We start from the raw sequence: 18,691 nt of genomic DNA on the forward strand, positions 1-18,691 counted from the left end.
AAGAAGTCAACAGTTAATATTTATGCGAGACATTGAAGATAAAAACAATCATGCACACGCTGAGAGCCCAAGTTCAAAGATGGCTGGTTGAATCCAATCACACAAGCATAAATTTGAGAACAAAAGGAACTAGACAACACTAGATTTTAAAAGTGCCTCTAATCATAATTCTTTTTCTTTATCTGCTCTTGTTATACTGAATTTAAGACATCTTACGTATTTTCAAAGCATTTTGGAAGTTAAAGAGAATTGAACACACATTAAATGACAGGGATGGTTACAACAGCTGCATTTATTTGTAAAGGAGTCAAATTCTACTGAAGCTGTAGGACCTACAAAAACTGAATTTGGCACATAAAATACTGTTAACTTTATGCCTGGTAGGAATGCACACTTCTGCATCCAGGTTAATGATTCTGTACCAAAATCACATTTTTCATTAGTAGTTACAGCCTAAATATTCAAAATCAATTCTGGATAAAACCGATGTCTGACAGCTGTAAATGAGATCAAGTTTTGGAAAGCGATGTACACCCGGACTCTGAAAATTAAGTCTAATTAAGATTAGGCACTAAAAAATTGACACTTTCAAGACCATTAGACATTCTGTAAATACAAAATACAAAGGAACGTTAGCAGTACAGAACTTAAAAAGAGAAGAGAAGCTCTGCCTTAGGTATTTCTTTGTGTGGTGATCTGATTTATAGGTGAATGGAAGAAACTATGATGGGAAGCTAAAACAGATGGCATGGAAGTGGGCTTTTTTGAAACAGCGATTATGCAAGAACCTCATTACTGATTGTGTAATAAAATCATCTACCACACTTAAAATACTGATGAGAGGTCACTCTTTTGTATTATTCCAGAATCTAGACCAACCAAGTAGAAAACCAAATTTAATAATGAGAGACTTTGAACACATCTTGTGACTCCCAAATCTCTTTTATAAAAAGAAGCATTTAAAAACAAGGAAAAGACATCCAAAATGCTGTCTAACTTCCATAACATCACACTCCTCAATCTGTTATTGTGGCGATCAAAAGAGTTCATTTATTCTATGGATTCAACCTGATACTATAATCACTTTTTAATTTCTGGCATATGTAACACATCAACCAATATTGCAGTGTAGCCACACACAAAGCACACATGTTGTTAGAACACTTTGAAGGATTACTTCAAAGTGCTACAGAAGTAAATGTACAACTAATGTCGCTTCTGTGACTTGGGTATTTCTTCAGCATATACTTCTATATCCATAGTTATCTTCATAAAAATAAGAGAAATGTCCCACCTTTTTTCCATTCTTTAGTTCAAATCTATTTATAACTATTTGGTAAATACCATTCAATTACAACTCTATTTCCTTTTTAAAAGAATACACGGCAATTAAAAATCATGTAGGCTTTATGAAATAAAGCTAATCACTTTAAACAAGTTGAGAGAAATAACAAGTAAAATAGCGTTGACATTAATTACTTCCATTTGCAGGAAATGTTAGAGATTGCTAACATAAATATTTCATAAATGCTACAGAAATTACTGAAGCTCTTCCCGGACCTCCATCACCTTCACAGTGATAGTGCAGTATTGATGTGTTTCTACTTTTATGATATATAATCAAAATGTTTCCCTAACTGCTACTGATTGTAGCTCTGCAATGAGCACAAATGGTACTCTGGCTTCAAACAACCATAACTGGAAGGCATGTGTGATTCCACAAACATCATCTGTGTTAAGACATGCGCCCTTCAGACTAACTCTGCACAAAATGTACAGATGTTCGTGGAGGAATAAAACACCAAGGGGCCAAAGGAATGTGAGCACAAGGGCAGAGGGAGGTAGAGTGAAGGTGATGCACAGTTACTGTCACTGCTTCCCCAAGCGCTGCACAGCACAAGGGACAGCAGGGATGCTACAGCACAACCTTGAGAACATTACACATAATAACACCAAATGTTTGATTTTGACAAATGTCATCATTTACAAGGTGAAAAGGGGTCCTTCAAATAAACGGAAGAAAGACTGAGCGATACGCCATCACGTCTATTTGAATATTGCGATATCATGTGGACAGGAACATTCTGCCAAAGCTTCACTGTGTCCTTGAGCGTTTTTCATGACTAATTTCTGAGTTTCTTTGGTTAATGCTTTTCACAAAAACATAATGCAAAAGACACAAAGATTTTAGATGCTACTTGGTGCCAGTCAAATCAATGAAACTTTGGCCATTTACCTGTGTGGAGATGGCTTCATCTTCAACTTTGGAAAAACAATCATATCCTACTCTGGTTCAGTAATTTCCATTAAACAACAGAAAGCTGCAAGGTTTAGGAATAACCATTCAATGCCTTACCTTGCATGAAGTTTTTGTTACTCTTTCCTTCACTATAAATAAGCAAATACCTTTGAAATATCAGGACAAAAAGTTTCCCCACAGAGAACCTGGAAGGATCACCTCAACTGTTCCATTGTAAATACAAATTAAATAGTGACCAATAAGAAAGTTACCAGGTCTGACCTAGCTCTGGCCTTTGAGAGCATACATCTAGCATTAAATATTAGTACCTACCTAGAAGTGCCTGAAACAAGCTGCTCTTAAAGATGCCCATCACCTTTCTGATGGCTTTTTTCAGTTGTTGCTCTTCTGGCTTCCTTAGTTTTTTACAATATTCTTCCAGCAGCACTAAAGCTCGGTCAGTATCTGAAAACGAACAAGTACAAAAAAAAAAAAAAAAAAAAAAAAAGAGTCCTTTATTGGCTCTGGAAAGTATTTAAATGCTCAGATATTAACTCCACACTTCTAAAGGCATCGTTCACGCGTGTAAGGAACATTTACACCAAAAGTTGTTCATTCCGTCGTTAGCTGTATGTCATGAGCAACACAGGCAAAACGGAGAGATTAACCCAACACCGCAACAGAAAGGTTACTGCATATCTGAGATCTCCCCGCAATGGGAAAACGATCTTTTGAATGGCATCTACAATAAGTGTTTAACTTTCATTTATACAATACCAGCTGGAAGCTATGGGTTTTGGACCAAGTTACAGTTTGCAGAAGCTACAAAATTATAGACAATAACCATTATGGATAACCATGCAGGAAAACTGGCCTTAAAACATATCCAGAGAAGACATGAAAGTGTTTGCTTGGCATCGGCAGCACTCAATTCTCTGTTCTCTGAATAGCAAATGTGTATCTGAAAGGCAGGTGTCCAAGAGGGTGGTTAGTTTTTTTTCCGTTCCCTCACTACATAAAATTACTATCTACCTCTTTGGTAAAAATGAGACTTTGATAGCAGACTCTCATTCATGTCTTGGCTCAAATGGAGCCATCCAGCCTTTCAGTAAGAGTCCAGAGAAACAGAGCTCCGTTTCTCCTGCTGCTATTATCTTTGGGTAGACATTTGCCAAGAGCATGAGTGACATAAAATTGTATGAAATCCACACATCACCATTTTACATATAAGAAAAGACAGGAAAGTGGAGAATCAGACTTCACCTTTCTTTCTCCCTATCCTCACTAGTTCACAGAAACGTCCACACACACATACACATATATATATGACACTGAGATATCTGCACACACGTTTGTAATTATATTGCCACCAAGTTTGCAATAAGATTACTGACCAGTAACAAAAATACAAATTAATAATTATAGTGAAACAAGTGCCTCAATCTAAAGCCCTTACGCAAGCTTCATTACCAGGAGAAGTTCAGACTCTTCAGTTAGATTAAACTCAATAAAGTAGTGTAAAAAGGATTGGAAAGGCAAAACCGATTGCTTTTATCATTCTTTTATCTAAATAACTGAAAGAAAGCTTCTTTTTCACTATATAAAAATTGATCATCTTTGTCCATCCAAGGATCTTGAACACGATCCCTGTAGCATGGGCCTTGTGCTGTGACAATTAAATGAGGTCACAGTAGGGGCAGAGACAAGACTCGTACTCTGTAAGTAGATAACGTTCTCAAATTAAAAAGGGGAAATATTTAATCAATGTGTAACGTTTGAGAAGATGCAATTTCCTTTCTTTCTCCTCACAGAAATTCTGACAGGCCACAAGCATTTTAACAGAGAAATGAAAAACACAATGAATAAAAAGGAACGGTATTTAAACGTGTGTATATATATACGCACACACATATATAAAAATACAAGCATATAGCACATATATATGAAGATTAGGGAGCATTTTATAGCAGTGTAGACATTTATACAATGAAAGAGCTCACAGTTCTCTGCTGCAATCCCACCTTGAGGGGTTCTCCAAGAGGAACACCTTCTTCCTATGAGCGCTGTTCCTGGGGCAGGTAAGGGTTAGGCAAATGCAGGTTGGATCAATGGGCCAAGGCCAATGGGATGAGGTTTAATAAGGCCAAGTGCCGGGTCCTGCATTTCAGTCACAACAACCCCAGGCAACGCTCCAGGCTTGGGGAAGAGTGGCTGGAAAGCTGCCCAGCAGAAAAGGACCTGGGGGTGTTGGTGGACAGCCGGCTTAACATGAGCCAGCAGTGTGCCTGGGTGGCCAAGAAAGCCAAAGGCATCCTGGCCTGTATCAGGAATAGCGTGGCCAGCAGGAGTAGGGCAGTGATGGTGCCTCTGTACTCGGCGCTGGTGAGGCCCCACCTCGAGTACTGTGTTCAGTTCTGGGCCCCTCACTACAGGAAGGACATTGAGCTGCTGGAGCGTGTCCAGAGGAGAGCCACCAAGCTGGTGAGGGGTCTAGAGAACAAGTCAAATGAGGAGAGGCTGAGGGAACTGGGCATGTTTAGTTTGGAGAAGAGGAGGCTGAGGGGGGATCTCATTGCCCTCTACAACTACCTGAAAGGAGGTTGTAGAGAGGTGGGTGTTGGCCTCTTCTCCCAAGTGAGTAATGACAGGACCAGAGGAAATGGTCTGAAGTTGCAGCAGAGGAGGATTAGATTAGGTATTAGGAAGAATTACTTTACTGAAAGAGTGGTCAGGCACTGGAACAGCCTGCCCAGGGAGGTGGTGGAGTCGCCATCCCTGGAGGTATTTAAGAAGCGTGTAGACATGGCACTTCAGGGCATGCTCTAGTGACCGAGATTGTTGGTTTGTGTCTGTTTGTGGGTGGGGTGGGGTGTGTTTGTGGGCGTTTGGTTTGGTTTTGGTGTTGGTGTTCTGGGATTTTTGGGGTGTGAGGCTTTTGGGGGGGGTTGTTTTTGTGTTGGTTTTTTTTTGTTGGTTGGACTTGATGATCTCAAAGGTCCCATCCAACCAAAAATATTCTGTGATTCTGTGAAATGCCTTGTTTTCACTTAAAGCCAGTAGTGCCCTCAGGACCCACTTATAACCCACAGAGAGAGATCAGCTCTTCTAAAGGCCAGGTCACAACACCTGGGCTGGGCTCCCACCACAGACCACCCAAATCAAAAGCACAGCCTCGAAACAAAGTTCTGGGTCCAACTGGGATGTGGTTGGGATATTCCTAACAAATGGCTGGAAATACCGAACTAATTCTACATATGAACTCAGCTTCTTTTGCCTTGAAAACCCCAATCACATCATACCTTTCACTGACCTCATAAGCCCGTCTGACCCACCTGTGAAGCCTGCGCTTTTGTCTCTATACTGAGAGTTCTGGCTCTACAAAATGATTAGTTAATAGCTTAAATCATGGGTTGGAATCAGGCATTCACCTTCTCCCCAGTACAGACAGGCATATGCAATGAACATATGATTATTTATGATCATATAAAGCAGAGAGCAGTGGAAAACCAGTGCAAAGTATCCAGTACTGAGGACACTTTTCAGAAATGGACTATCTGAGAAATCAGGAAAACGGGATTTGAACGCCTGCCTCCCTTCAGGCTCCACACAAGAGATGCCCTACCACTCCTTCTTTCTTAAATCACTTGGTGAAGCATGCTGACATCCCCTCCATTAATCATTCCTGCCCTAAAGTGTATGGTTCTTATTTTGAAAAACAGCTACAAAGAAGTAGCATCCTTTGGGGGGATGAGAAGAGTTTTATTTTCACTCAAATTATTATTTTTCAATTCATCAAGATGAAAAAAAAGCCTACTCTTGGTTGACCCCAAACCAAGTCCTAAACTCTACAAACTGAACAACCAGCAACGGAGCACAGTTCTAGTGATAAACCTAAATCCCAGTTAAATCCCAGATCAAGTAATTATCTTCCTGCCTGATTTTCCTCTCTAGCTTTAACAGGGTACATTAATTTTCACTCTCCCTAAGCTCCTGCATGGAGTAGCAGCTTTTTCCCGCATAATCGCACTTGGTAGCAGAGTATCCAGTTTTCCAAATAACCTGTGATGGGTTGCATGCGCTGGGAGACCCCGTCACCCCCAGGCTGCCCCGATTTTGCTGAAAACCACCACTGATGTTCTGGTTATCAAATGGAAACATATCTTGACCAAGAGTATTTTAGCATGTAGGGACAGGTGTGCGTAACGACTGCTACTGGAGCACTCCTGAAAACCTGAGGGGCTTATGGAGACTATTCCAACTTCCAGTCATTTCGGCACTAGATTAGGCTTTCAAAAAAGCAACTTTCAGCCTTTTTGACAAACTTTACTGGTTATAAATTACTTGGGACCTGATCTTCATATGGATTTGTACAGTACTCAGCATGATGGGGCTTAACCCCATTCAGCACCACCGCACATTCATACGTCTGCACAACAATCAGACAGAAATATGAAATAATACAATAATATGGCACGTCTGAAGAATATTAAATACTCTCTCCCAGATAATAACCATCTTCAGCTCCCAGTTATACCCACAGCAGATGAGGACATCCAGTACTTTGCCTGTTTGGGCTGTCTGACAGCTACAAAGTTTAAATGATACTCGGCTGCAAGAACCGACTGCCTGGACTGCAGCACAATAGTCAAATAAGAACCATATTCCCTGCCATCCAAATTAAACCAAAAAGTTTGTGAAGCTCAATTCCCACACATTCTTCTCATCAAGAAGAACAGCAGACTGCTGGTTTTCATGAAGGACTGGATCACTGTATGTATGGGATTACAATATCCAATGGAGAACACGGTTAATTTTTAGCAGCCAAAATAAGTCCTCTACCTTACAGTCAGAGTGTATCATAAATACAACCAAAAAATCTTTGTTTTAAGGTACCACTACTCTTCAGTGCTGATACCAAAACTAAATTCAAGCAATATCACGAATCCACTGAACACATAATTTAATATCCCAAATTGTGGGCCTCCGTGTTGATCCTGAGTAGGTCCTTTGTTTGCTAACAAAAGACCACTGAAAATTCACTATCAGCTGTGCCCCATGAGGTCTACTGGACATAGTTCTAGTTTTTCTTAATGTTTCTTTACATATTATGACACTATCATTAATTTAAATTTATTGGCTTTGAAAGATGACTTTGACAAGAACCATTCAGAAGATACTATCCTACAAAAACTCACATACATTCTAGACAGTATGTGCATTACTGTTTTGTTTAAATAAATCATACTCAACACATCTTAATACAATAATAAGAACAAAGGACAAATTTAAGGACAAAACAGCTTTTATGATCCTACAGTATCTTGTCCAAGAGGTTATTAGTTAACCCAAGCTAACTAACAATTCTGTAAATTTTATCGCTTTATCATTCCATAATTTTTTAACCAGTTCATAAATGTTTGTAGTTTATGCCACTGATCAGGAAATCAGTAATTGCTTCATTACAACAAATCAGAGATATGTGATATGGAAAGAAAACTGCAGATCAGTAACTTTGCTCATTGGATTTCTTTGGAAAACTGTTTTCTCCTGCAAATAATGTGAAGTTTTATCACACAAGATATTATTTTTCTTCTACAGAATGAGTCTCCGCTTAATATAATGTACTGATTTATATAAGAATCAAAAAAAAAGAGGAAAGTCCTTTCCTTGGAGTTATTATTCTGGATGGGATCATTAGAGAATAATCTACACTTAACAGTCCTCACACTCTGTAGTCCCCACACTTTATAGACACACTTTTATGTAGTGTAGATTTTTAAAGATCTGTAAATAGACAGTTATACTATAGAGCAAGAACGTCTGTTGGGTCAATGCTTATACATCTGATGAAAAAAAATATAAAATGATATAGAAAATGCATTGATTTCAAATGTTGATACAACTCAAGTTATATTTGAATGAAACAGCTTCAGTATAGCTTACAGAGAAAAGCTTTTCCAGGGACACTCTCAAGAAGAAATAGCCATACGTACAAGCAGGTACAAAGTAACGTGTATTGTGTACCAGGAGACGTGAACTTCTCACCAAAAGACAATTGTTTCTTAAAGCATTACTCTTAAAATGTAAGCTAAACATATGAAAGACTACATGTCATAATCACACATAGTTAAAAGTAAGAAAGGAAATTCTGCAATTAATTTATCATCTACTTGATAAAATGATGTCAAAATCAATTCTACCTTAGCTACTTCTCAGGGTCCATATCCAAGATCTGGATGCCACTTGCAATACTAACCGGTACCTTAAAGTACAAGGATTCCCTTCCTCTTCTGGTTTATTTCTGGGTCTTTGCCATGCTCTCATTTTTTCGCAAGAACATTTGAGAATCACTGAAACTCCATATAGGCAAAGATACACAGAAAAAAATGAACTTCAGACTTTTCAGTAAGAGATTAACAGGCGGGCACTCTGCTTTTGAATGTGTTTAGGTGACTGGAAACCTTACAGAGTTATGTATACAAAACCTGAGTTATGTGCTTACATGGCTTGTAAGGACATCTGTACAATTGCCAAGTGAGTAAAGAGAAGCATGTAAATGCTCTGAAATCAAAATGTCATTATTTTAAGTACATTTTACAATGGTCTAAACAACTACACAGCTGCAGCACTACAGAGGAACAAGCTCCATGGTGTACATTGAAATACCTGTACATTAGTCTGACTCTGTAGACCCAGTGCTCAATTATTTAATAAAGCAAAATATGAACACCTCTGGGAGTCTCACTTGCTTGAAGGTAGCAGGATTGGACCTCACTTACATGCCCTTTGAGTCCATCTAACTATAATTACTGCAGCACTTGAAGCATAGTATCAGTAGAGTTGAAGCACTGCAGCTCTGCTGGCGTGGAGACGGTTGTGGTGATTAAAAAGTCTTTGATACGTACTGTGCCTTCATATCACAGAATTACAGAATGGTCGGAGTTGGAAGGGACCTTAAAGATCACGAAGTTCCAACCCCCCTGACACGGGCAGGGACACCTCCCACTACAGCAGGTTGCTCAAAGCCCCATCCAGCCTGGCCTTGAACACTTCCAGGGAAGGGGCATCCACAACTTCCCTGGGCAACCTGTTCCAGTGCCTCACCACCCTCACAGTAAAGAGTTTCTTCCTGATATCTAACCTAAATCTCCCCTCTTACAGTTTAAAACCGTTACCCCTCATCCTATCACTCCACTCCCTGATAAAGTGTCCCTCCTCATCTCTTCTATAGCCCCCCTTTAGGTATTGCAAGGCTACTATAAGGTCTCCCCTTAGGGGACAGAGGATGACACAGTCATGCCCGCACATGGCAGTTCACACAACATGACATCTATGGGAACAGCTGTAGGATACAGGAAACAGTTTTCCTAAATATCTCCCAGATGTCATTCAAACCATTTATCCTTCAGATGAACTAAATATATTAGATCTGAAGATAATTTAGGAATATCTATAAATTTCAATAATTACATTGGAGAAGATTTGACTGATTAATTGAAACTATAGGAAAAAGATAAAGCTGACTCAAAACCAGTCTCCAAGAAGCTCCATTTTCAAAACTCCTCAAACCAGGGTATGCTGAATGATGATCTCTCAAAACAAAGAAACAGATGATGGTAGCACCACATAATTCAGGCAGATGCTGTTACATACCTATTTTCAAGCCCTTAAAGGTCCTTCTGGCCACAATAAAGCCATATAGGCCAAACTTTAGATAGACCCGTACACAACACTGGCCAGGACCAAACATTGTTTTTGTGGGAAAATTGCTGTGTGTTGAACACCTGCAAGTCTGCTGAGAGCTGCTGCTGCCTTCCACAGGGGTATGATCCTGTCACCTAACTCCTGCTATGAAGCAAAGTAGCTCAGAAGATGGTGAGAAAAAAAGCAAATATGATTCCAAATTCATCAGGAGCTGGAAACTTCAGCTCTGGAGCCCTCAGCACAGGAACAACATGGACCTGTTGGAGCAGGTCCAGAGGAGGATGATGAAGATGATCAGAGGGCTGGGGCACTTCTGCTATGAGGACAGGCTGAGAGAGTTGGGGTTGTTCAGCCTGGAGAAGAGAAGGTTCCGGGAAGACCTTATAGTAGCCTTTCAGTACTTAAAGGGAGCCTACAGGAAAGATGGGGACAAACTTTTTAGCAGGGCCTGTTGCAATAGGACAAGGGGTAACACTTTTAAACTAAACAAGGGAAGACTTAGAGTAGATATAAGGAAGAATTTTTTTTTATGACAAGAGTGGTGAACTGGCCCAGGTTGCCCAGAGAGGTGGTAGATGCCCCATCCCTGGAAACATTCCAGGTCAGGTTGGACCAGGGCTCTGAGCAACCTGATCTAGTCGAAGACGTCCCTGCTCACTGCATGGGTGTTGGACTAGATGACCTTTAAAGGTCCCTTCCAACCCAAACCATTCTATGATTCTAAAGTTTTGCCTTGCACATGCAGGAAATCACAGTCAGTTGGTTAACCACATCCTCCACCAGCACAAGGTAGTATCAGGCAGCCACTGCCTCTCAGGGAACATCAAGCCCACAACAGTGTGTTAGTAAGTTTAGAATCATATTTGCATTCCTTTCCTCCCATTGGCATCAGAGCTTGTGAACAAAAAGACTTTTGGGGTGCAACAGTATGGAAATGTGTTGACTTAAATAAGTGAAAAATATTATTGTTTCATCAGTGACAGATGTTTAACATCAGTTGAGATCTAACCCTGAGTTGATAAGGGGTTTTTAAATTTCAATTTATCTTTGTTTTTCTTCTAAGTGTATCATCTGCTCTATTTCCTAAGAGGGATTTTGATTATTTTCTGACTTGCAAAGTCTATGGCATAGGTGTCTTTTTAAAGAAAAACACACCAACACATTTCAGGAGACCCTTCTCAGCTTCTGGAGAACCAGAACTGGGAAAATGTAGGGCACTGAAGCTGGAAAAGGCATGAAGAATGGGGGAGGAAAAACGCAGCAGCCAAAATAGAAGTGAGAGCTGCAATCAGAGCACCAGGAAAGCAAGCAAGGAAGTTTTCTCAGTGAACTTTGATAACTTTAGAGGAAAAGGATCTCCAAAACTACCTTCACTTTTGGAGAACTCACACCTTCATTTAGATGACCACTGACCAAAGAGCTAGAGGTCTGAGAAAACACTGTTCCCTGCCTCAATTATTTTAAGATCTCTTGATTTGATCCTCTGCTCTGGAAAGCTCAAAAAATTCAAATGCTTTGTTATAGGCTAAGAGGAGAGGATGCAGTTGTTTAGGAGAAATTTCCAGGCAACCTGCCTTGGGGCTGATCCAAGCCAAAGTCATCAGTAACTCATTTACCTTTCTTAATCTTCACAGACAGCAGTAAACACAAAGGAATAAATCCTGTTAATACCAATGCTCTGTACACACAGAGGAGGTGTAAGCCAGGTAAATTTTAGAAAGAAACATAACAAACAGTACACTAAGAAGGTTGAGAAAACACAAGCTGTAGGCTCCGATGCTTCAAAAGGGTTCAGAACTATTAGACAAATGATGACCATAAAATATTTACATATAAACAGCAATATGAGACGCAAATTAATCTAGCAGATTGCACTGAGGGAGAGCAGACAGGGAATATGTGGTACAAACCAGAAAGCTCTCAGCATCTCAGGTCCCTCATACCCGCAATAGGACTTTAATGAAGTATCAAGAGGAGGCATCATACGGGTTACGCAACCTCGAGGAACCATATGGCATTACGTATGTGACAATTACTATCACCCAGTGTGACGAGCACTCACAACAAACAAGCAAAAGGGTTCGAAATAACAGCTCCTGAGAGTATGCATGACACCTAAACCCACCTTCTGTCCTGCGAGGGAAAACAAGTGGATGGAAAAAAGTGGGGTTAATCATTTAAGGGATTACCAGGCAAGCTTATTTCTGGGGTTTCGGCTTTTAGGAACCAGATCAGCACACAGAGGAGACTGACACATGGTCTGTGAAGATTAATCTTGGAGATTCTCTGGAAAGAATACTTCTCCAGAAAGACTCTTTCAAGGAATGATACTTAAAGTTGAGGTTGCATTCTGAGTTGCCCTCGCTCTCCGTTAACTGTAAAATGAAGTGCAACATCCCTAAATTAACCATAGCCTCGGTGAATTCTCTGCATAGCCTGCTTTCCTGCAAAACACAAATTTAGGAAGGGTTTCGTTGTGAAGCGACATTATTCTAGACCTTGATGCTGTCAGCAGACAAGAAACGGGCCAGATATTCTGTGAGAAGAACCGCTACGCAAGTACAACAGCAAATTTCACAGAACGAGGCAATATTATATGCTCAGGTACATTCAGGGAAATCCAGGCATCCAAATGCCAAGGGAAACTGGACCAGAGTCAGGAGGACGGGCAGCTCTGCAGGGAACGGTGTTCACGTGCAGTCGCACAAGGAGCCAGCGCAAAAGGCAGCGATCGAAGGGCAGAAGCTGCCCCGCAGACTCTCGTTACAGAATACTGATTTGTGCAGATGCTGCAACGACGAGGGCTAAACGCTCTGCGAGCCAGGTTGCTCTGAAGGGCACGTGTTATGCTATGATCTGTCAGCTGAATTCTCTGAGAAACAGAAATTAGAGACAGAGCCCTAATAGGAGGAGAAGCCCTTTTAGGTTTTCAGTTTGTCTCCCTGCTGTGCAGAAGGACCCGGACTTACGTCCATCCCATAGACGCCTGTTTAACTGCACTGGGAACCTCCTACAAATCCACAAGATCCCTCACCATCTGATTTCAGTGCTTGAAGGTCCTAGCGTTTTTTTCTACTATATAATTTCCATCTTTTTTGTATAAATCAGAACAACTACTTCTCTTCCTCCAGATGTTGACGTGGAAAGCAAACCACCATTATTCCCTTCACAGCCTCTTCTCTTTTGTGTGACTTGTCATGTCCCTCCCCTGCTCAGTCTCCTTTTCCCCAGGCTAAACAGTTCCAGTCCCTGCAACTTTTGTCCATGGTTTACATTACCAAAGCCTCTTATTCTCTTTTCTGGAATTAAATTTATCTTAAAGCACAATCTCTACACTCCGGCTGAAGACCCAGTAATGCCACAGAACACAGATTGGTGGATGAAGCTGGACAGAAGTAGCGTCAGCTTTATGGAACACAACACAGACATAGAGATGACCAGGGAAAAGATGATAATAAGAGTGTTTGGGTTCTTTTTAGTTTGTTTGTTCAGAATCAGACTTTTTGTCTCATTTACTGTAAGGAAAAATGGCTTCTTAAGAAAAATTTCAGTTATCGATGATTAGCTGCAATGTAAGGCTGTCATCTAAGTATCTTCACGCTTGATTTTACAATGTGTAATCACACATCTATTCTGTTGAACTGCTGCCTTTACATATTTTTTAGTTTTAAATATATTAATTTAAACTTGACTAACCGTACTTACCCAAGGAACAGGATAACTCCACAAAGATCAGTTAGTGACTGGCTCAGCATAAAATCACAAACTTTTCTGCAGCATTTCTGCTGATCAGAAAGCATCTTGGAATCCAAGCTGCATTCCTGCTTCAGTGCCCAGATGGGAATATCTGACCCCTGCAACCCCACAGACATCCGTCCCGCCTCTGCTCACCCCTTCCTGTAAACCACAATTAAATCTTGAAAAAATACTTAGTATTTAGTGTATAATCTGTTCATTTTATGTGTCACGCTGCACCGTAATAAGGAGGAGGCCACGTATTTCTTCATTTTCAATGGCTCGCTCTGGGACCTGGATTCTTCCTACCGCATCATTTCTCTTTGGGGACCACAGAAGGGCTTTAGCAACTGCTGATACCAGCTGCTCAGCCCACCGGGGCCATTCTTGTTTTTTACAGTGAGCTCTTTTTCCCAGTCACATTGAAGGTAAGGTGGGGGCAGCTCCTTTAGTGATCCTTTCTCAAATTTCTTGCCCTGGCTGAAGCACAGACTGTTGACGTCTCAGACACCAGAGCGAACAGATTCTGTGGCCCTGAGACTACTAAAAACTACAGAAACCCTGCAAATGGAAGTAGCTTCACCTGAACTTCTCCTTTCTGCTTTTCAAACCTCACAATGTTAAAATCTAGGTGTTAAAACGCTAAAATTAAATCCACACTGCAAATATGAAGACTGAAGGAAAAATGAAGCCACAACCCACCAAAATGATGTAGCACCAAATGAAAACCTCTTATTTATGCAGCAGAATAAATGTAAATTGACATCTTAACTGTGTAAAATGATCAGAGCCCTGCTTTAAAGAGCTTACAATCTAAATGCATGTAATACACAAAACTCATGGAACTTTATGTATAGTTACAAGAGGAAAAGCCAGATGTTATACGCTTATTACATCTGCTGTGTCGTGTTTTTTTTTTTTCTTTAAGAGAACATTTAACATCAAAATTATCCTAAATATGAAAATTGGAATGAGACACAAAGCTAATAAAAAGATGTCTATTCCGGAATAAATAGCTTCCAAACTCATACAAATGAAGTATTATTTCACATGAAAGAAAAAAAAAAAAAAAGAAAAAAAAGTGGAATTAAGAAAATTCAGATCTAATTCAGTAACACTGACATCTTTCTAGAGATGCAAAAAAATTAAAATGGAATGAGATTAAACTGCCTTTATTTATTACCAAAATATGCATTATGGTCTTACGTTTTCTCACATTCACTTTGGAACTTTGCATTTAAGAACCTTTGCAGTAGACTGGTCTCTGAGTTGATAAACAAAACACATGCCTCCAGGTGACAACAGAAAATGAATTCTACATTTTGGACATTAAACAATTGAATCTGTAGAGCTCCAAAGTTGGTTTGGGGCTTGTTTGTGGTGGTTTTGGAGTGGGGTTTTTTTGTTAAAAGCACGGCTCAGCAGGCATCCATCTGCCAGGCAGTATTACTGTAGTGCACAACACCTAGCACTGAATTGGAAGGTGACTTGAATTATTCCACTGCAGCATAATGTGATATATCCCCTACAGCCAGGGGAGAGAAGAGCAGTGGAAAACATAAAATACTGCTTTCCTGTTTGTAAACCCATAAATTGTCCAGATTCCTTCTTTCCAGGAAACTCTGCATGACTCAATTCCCCAATGTGTTTTGAAGGAAGCATTGACCTCTTAATCCTAAAAGTAAAGACAGACTTAAGGACATTTGCATTAACTTGTTCTGGCGAAGAGAGGCTCCTCTAGGTGACAGCCATTAAAAAGCAAATGGTTTCTACACATATTTTGTGTGTTGGTTACTACTGTCACCGCCCATTGGGTCAAGGCATCCTTTTTCTGGGATGACTATGGCAAGAAAAAAGACGATCTTTACTGTTATAAAGACATTGTTTGGCACTGGTTTAATCTACAGTAAATACAAGAAGATATCACAAGGAAACAGACCTTAAATACTTGTAAGAAGCAAGAACCTGGTATGACCTGACCAAAATAAGCAAATCTGAGTAAAGCAGATTTTTCTCATTTTGCTGAAGCAGAGATTGCAAAATCATCTTTTATCACATTTGGCCACTAGTTACAAATTCAGCTTTTTCTCCATGGTCACCCTCTGACATCTAACTTGGCCATCTGGAATAAATTCAGAAGGAAAGAAGAGAGGATGAGAAGGAAAAAAACATGCTTATAACGCAAGACACCATCACTTCAACTGAGTGCAATATGCATTTAACAGGAATGGAGGAGAGGATGCACAGCTGCCTCTTGCATCTGTAGCAACACTATGGCTGCCTGCAGTTCCACTGACTAACAGTACAATAATTTATAACACTTTTTTCCCCACAAAAATGATGAATAGTGTTAATTTATAGCACCCTAGGACACACAACATTAGCTTTCATAAATATCTCAGATAAGAATATGTTTTTTCCACTAAAATTTATATGAGAGCCTGAGACATCGTCTAACTGAGTGGAGTGAGTTAGTGTGGTTACCCTGTGTTCCCTCTACAGTCTGTGGGGAGAGAGAAGATGACAATTGTCAAGAAGACAATTCAGATCTCAGGTGGGTTAAAATGCCCTTTGAAGGTGAATCTCTCTCTGCTGACCAAAGAGCCCTCCAGGACAAGATGCTGGGTACTCTACGTAGGTGAGGCAATTCCAATGGGATGGATCCGCATCAAACATCTGGCAAATACCAGAACAATGGCAGAGCTGGAAAAAGAATATAAATGTCACTATTCCCAGTCCAGAGTCCACTTAGCTTTGCAGCCTGCATTTATATAACAAAGCCTTGCTCTGTATAATGCCTGCTCCTTTTGTGTGCAAAATATCTCACTGTTTCTCACAGAGGAAACAATGTTTGGCTGGAAAAAGATTACAGCAATAAAAGCAGCTACATCTTTAGATCAAAGCTTTACGGTGAAAGTTGGCAAAGTTTAGATAGCAATTTTCTGCCACTTGTTTAACTCTTGAAAAACTAAAATTGCTCTTTCCACAGTCTGTAAACACAACCTACAACTTTGCACTGCTCCCATTTGATTCACTGTAAAAACTGAGAGGTGGTTGAACAGAACTTGGAATGAAAAACATGGCCTTTTAGCCACACACTTATTTGAGAATACTTGCTCCACAGCTGAAAGGACAAAAAGCCTGTAATACCGGTGACTTATTAGAAGTAAAAGGGAAACAAAAATTTCCCGTATGTGCTGGATTTCCTGCTGTGAGGAGCCTACAACTTACATTCACGAAGATTTTTGAGCCCAAAAAGTTATGATCCTAAGTTTAAATGTTGTTATCTAAAAAGAAGTTGCCACTCTTAAAGAGATTTTAGGGCATTAAGAACTCCAGTGCATTAATGGGAACTAGCTTTGTCTGGTCCTGTATGAACTTTGCTTTAAAAGTTCCTGCTGAGTTGTTTTTAGACCCCTTCCTTTCAACAGACCAGCCACATAAAGTTAGCATTACCACTACAAAATCTAGCATTTCATAAAGCATATCTGTCAGGTTCTTCTAAATGGCACAGAAGTAGTCCACAGGGGATCAGATTGAGACTTTGTAATTCTTGACATTGATGTGCTTAATAAAACATGTCCTTGAAAGCATTTCTTTGTACAAAAGGTATGATGAAAAAAATTATTCCACGACAAGCAGAATCAGCGTGCCTTTATAGACTGGCTGCAAGGTGGAGTGAGTCGAGATGGTATTAATAACAGCCCACAGGTTTCATCTGGCTAAAAATAGAATTCCTCTCACTCTCCGAGATGGAAAGCGGGATGAAGGTAGAATAAATCCCAACATTCAAGTATCTCTCACTGCCTAGACACAGCTGGCTGTGTAAATTCAATGACCGGGTTAGTCTAGAGGCACACGTGCAACCAGGCACATAGAGGTGGGGGTTCCTGCCATCTCTGTCTCAATCACAAGCAGGGGTCCAAAACGGGAATCTTTTCCCGTCACAGAGGAGTATGGATCTAATTAGTTCTTTCCGTCACTGTGAAAGACATGAATGAATTACAGTAACATTTTATGTGCTTAACTATTCTGTAAATGAATCCAAAATATATGCAATTACATATCTAAATATAGTCCCTTACAGTTAACAGAAATCAACTCGGCAAGTAACTCAGGGAGGGAGGGAAAAAAGACATCTAAAAGCACACAAAAACCTGACTTCACTTCTGTATGGCAGTACTATTTTACTTTGAAGCAAAGCTTTCCTCAAGAAGTTCCATAAATTTATTATGAATAGTTGTATTCAAACATATCCTCATTTGTTTGTGAAAGTAAAGTAAAAAAAAAAGCAAAAATAATGAATTTATTTACTTCTTAAATTTATTCACCCCATACCACCTCTAAATGGCACTGTCCAACATTGTAATTTAGTAACTAAAATCAAATGGCCGGTTTGTTTTAAAATTGTAAGTGTACTTAAGTGAAAGATGAGCAACCAAAAGCCAAAGAGAACAGGCATTTGTTTAGTCACACAGCAATAGGGCAATAATCCATACAACGTCTTGTCCCTTATCTACAGGGAGCACGTTCAGTGCCTGCGGGATACTCCCTTCTCCCTTTCCAGCCTTGCTTTTTTTGTTGTTGGTGGTCTTTTTGCTGAGACTGACAGCTATCAGGCCAACTCGCTGAATATTCTCGGGAATGTGGAGCCTTATTTCCCTCCAGAATGAAGTGAGAAAACCAAATCCTTTCACTCTAACACATCAGGCAAGGGCAGCCACAGACGGACACAAATACAATCAGAACCAGGAGCAAGCCTTTTTTTCCACATCCACAGTAAATCAATACTTCCTCTAAATTACATATTTTTTACTATTAAGTAAACTATGCTTTTCCTGACTAAACATGCCTAAACTTTCAAAAGCAAGATGGCAGACATTGTATCAGGCAGTAAGGTAAAGTGAACATTAGGGCCAGAGCTACGTCAAATTTGAAGACCAGCACTGGATCTGAGAGCTCCTTCAAAGGCAAATTCTCAAAAGGCATTCACTGTTCTTTACAAAGACCCAG

Source organism: Numenius arquata, chromosome 1 (assembly GCF_964106895.1).
Source record: "Numenius arquata chromosome 1, bNumArq3.hap1.1, whole genome shotgun sequence".
NCBI lineage: Eukaryota > Metazoa > Chordata > Aves > Charadriiformes > Scolopacidae > Numenius > Numenius arquata.